The sequence below is a fragment of the Arachis ipaensis genome, chromosome B1 (assembly GCF_059453495.1).
Source record: "Arachis ipaensis isolate K30076 ecotype BB chromosome B1, ASM5945349v1, whole genome shotgun sequence".
Classification (NCBI taxonomy): domain Eukaryota; kingdom Viridiplantae; phylum Streptophyta; class Magnoliopsida; order Fabales; family Fabaceae; genus Arachis; species Arachis ipaensis.
The window spans coordinates 64,689,046-64,692,855 of NC_142436.1; the positions used below are offsets into that span (position 1 = coordinate 64,689,046).

A 3,810-nucleotide genomic window follows, 5' to 3' on the forward strand; every position below is an offset into this window, starting at 1 on the left:
TTTATGTTCATTTTTCTTTTCTTCCTAATGCACCTGTGACGCGGACGCGTCAGCAACGCTTACGCGTTGAGTGCGTATTTTTTTTATTTTTTTTATGCAGGATGCAAAATGCAATGATAGTGTGGATGCTATGAATAATTCCAGGTTCAATGAAAATAGAATAAAATAAAACTCAAAAACAAACAAAACGAAATAAAATCAAAATTGAAGAAAAGGAACGATCATACCATGGTGGGTTGTCTCCCACCTAGCACTTTTAGTTAAAGTCCTTAAGTTGGACATTTGGGGAGTCCTTTGTTATGGTGGCTTGTGCTTTAACTCATCCAGGAATCTTCACCAATGTTTGTGATTTCAATGACCTCCAGGATCCCAAACTAGGTGCAGAAAGCCTTTAAGCAGGTTAAAGCAAGTGACAAGGCCCCAAGAGTGTTGATTTCTAGACTGAATTCCGGGGTCCCAGACTTTGCTTTTACACCCGTCTTCTTGTTGATCATCATGATTCCATCCGGGTAGCAAGCAATCTGAATTCTCACTAAAGCGGCCAACCAACTTCCTAGACCCATTCAGTTGAGCTTTACACCAACCTTTGCATTTAAACTTTGAGCTTTCCACCATATTGAATCTTGCATTACGACTCCTACCACTAACCATCTCTCTCTTACTCTTAAAGCCACAAAGAGCTCTGAATTGCCCATCTGTCTCAAGCAAAGCATATTCAAGTGAGCTAATTAAGCTTAGAGATGAAAGATTTACCCACTTGAATGAAGGGATGGATGGTGATGGTTTTGGAGGAGAGGTCTCCAACAGCATTGGCAAGGTGATTTCCATCTCCATTCCCTTGAGTTCTTCCTTGACAATTTCCACCTCTTTGCAAGCTTCTTCAAGTTCAACCTCTTCCTCTTGGTAGCTTTCTTTCAATTCAATCTCTTCTTCATTACTCACCAAGGGCATGGGAGGTTGTGCTTCTTCTTCTTTAATCTCCATCTCTTGATCAACCTCTTCAAAGTCTTTACCCATGATATGCCTTGGAGGTTGTACACCCTCTTCAACATCAAATTCAAACGTCTTGGAAGGAGGTTCTATGACTGGACTTTCCCAGGGAGGTTCTGCATCTCCTAAGCCTTCAACCACTTCCTCCTCTTTAGTAATTACTGCTTTGTCCATTTGTTTTAGTATAAAATCGTACTCATCCTTGATGATTTCCTTTTCAACTATTCCTTCATCTTCAAGTACAAAATCCAGCTCCTCCTTGTTGTCTTCCTTCACTAATTCTTCAACCACTCCTTCGACTTCAAGGGTCTCTACTGCCTTTACCTGTAGGGCCTCCTCTAGCTTTTTATGAAGTATGAATTTGCGAAGACGATCCCTTTTCTCTTGTTCCTTGTCAATAGCATAGCAGGGATCATCTTGCTCTTGGATTGATGGATGTGGGTGCTCTTCCATGGAGGGTGGTGATGGGATGAAAAGATTATTATGTGTTTGAATAGGAAGTTCACTAAAGTTTGAGGGTTGAATATTGGAGGTAGAGGGTTGGTTCATGCGGGATATAAGATTTTGGAGTGTAGAGGTGAGACCAATGATATTAGAGATGAGTATGTTGTTATTCAATGGAGGTTGGGGTGGATGGGAGAGTTTATTTATTGGGAGAAATGGCTCATAATGTGGAGGTGGTTCTTTTTGATAAGGATATGGAGATGGTGAATATTGAGGTGGTGGTTCTGGGTGTGGTTCATGTGGTGGTTGGTGTGGTGGGTAAGGATTAGGGTCATATGGGGGTGTTTGGTGTAAAGGGGCTTGTGAGTTTGGTGGTTCAAAGCTATGTGGAGGAGGGAGTTCATAGGTATTTTATGGTGGGTGTTGAAGAGGTCCACCATAACCATTGCCTTGGTGCGCATCATAGAATGGTTGTTGATAGTGCCTTGGAGGTGGTTGTCGCCAAGAGGGTTGATTAAATCCTTGTAGCTCCTCCCATCTTTAATTGTCCCATCCATGACCCAAGCTTTCATTGTAATCTCCTCTTCCTGTAACATGATTGTAACCAAACTCATAGCCAAAGGGGTGAGAATTCATAGTAGCTAAATAGAAATTAAAAACAAAAACAAATAAACAAGCAAAATAAAATAAAATAAAATAAGAAAAAAGGTTTGAAAAAGATTTGATTTTAAGATTAGAAAAGATAAGATAAGTTAGGTAAGAGAAGATAAGTTTTTAAATTAAAAAATTTTGAAATTTAAATTTTTGAATTTGAAAATTAAATTTTGAATTTTGAAATTTGAAATTTGAATTTTGAAATTTGAAATTTGAAATTTGAAATTCGAATTTTAAATTTTGAAATTTGAATTTTGAAAAAGTCAACAATTTAAGATAAAGATTTGAAAAAGATTTAAATTTTGAAAAGGTTTGATTTTTAAAATTTTAAATTTAAATTTTGAATTTTGGAAGTTAATTGAAATTTGAAATTTGAATTTGAAATAAGATAAGATAAGATTTTGAAAAAGATATGATTTTTGAAAAAGATTTGAATTTTGAAATTTAAAACTAAGACAAGATAAGATAAAAATTTTAAAATAAAAATCTAAAATTTTTTTTTTGTAATTTTAAAAAAAATCAATTTAAAAGTAAATATTTACAATAACCAATAATAAGGCACACGTTTGCAATTCACCGGCAATGGTGCCATTTTTGACGTTAGGATTTTCGTATGGTCTAGAATTTTTATTAAAAATATAATCGCATTGTAAGTATAGCTTCTAAACCAACAGAGAATCCTTTCGTACAAAAGTTTGGTTGTCACAAGTAACAAAACCCAATAAAATTTATAACCGAAGTATTTAAACCTCGGGTCGTCTTCTCAAGGAATTGCAGGGAGGTATGATTTATTATTGGTTATGTAAAAAGATATATTTTTGGGTTTTTGAAAATAAGGGACAAGTAATTTAAATGGCAAGAAAAATAAATTAATAATTCTAAAGGCTCTTGGCAAGGTATAAGAAATTGAGGTCCTATCCTAGTTATCCTTATCAAGTGTGATGAGAATTGGATTCTGCTCCCACTTTTAATTAACCCTTGCTAAACAAAGAAAAGTCAAGTGGACAAATTGATTTGATCCTCAGGTCCTAGTCAACTCCTATGGAAAGACTAGAGTTATTGGAGTACAAATTAACCAGCAAAGAATTCCAATTTCAATCAACAGCTGAGTTTGACAACTCAAGTATTGCTAATTACTTAACCAAAATCAAAAGGAGAAAATAAATCTAAATTGAATTGAAATCATTCATAAATAAATTAAAGCAAAATAAAATCTGAAATACCTCAAAATATATCAATTAAGAAAATCATAACATGAATGGTTCATAAGCCAAATTGAAAAGATAAATAACAATTAAAGTAATAGAATAAATAAAAGTAGAAAATAAATTAAAGGAACATTGAACCTGTGATCGTAGAAGCAATCTTAAAATAAGAGAAATCCTAATCCTAAATCCTAAGATAGAGGAGAGAACCTATCTCTCTAAAAGCTACATCTAATCCTAAAATTGTGAATATTATCTCTATTACTAAGTTGTTCTACGTCTCTCTTTTGATTCCTCCATTCTCTGGCTTATATTATGTGTTTCTGGTTTGGATTTGGGCCGAAAAAGGGTCCAGAAAACGCTGGGGGCCTTTTCTGCAGATTCCTGTACGTGGCGTCTATCACGCGTTCGCATCATCTGGGAGTTTTTCTTGTCACGCGTACGCGTCGGTCACGTGAACGCGTCATTTGCATTTTGCTCAAGGCGCGCGTCCGCGTCGTTCACGCGTTCGCGTCGC

The 3,810-nt window shown here is 35.6% G+C and overlaps 1 pseudogene; it reads right to left on the reverse strand.

Moving 5' to 3' along the window:
* Positions 1-297: 297 nt before the first annotated feature.
* Positions 298-2,070, reverse strand: LOC148576850 (uncharacterized; annotated as a pseudogene).
* Positions 2,071-3,810: the final 1,740 nt, after the last annotated feature.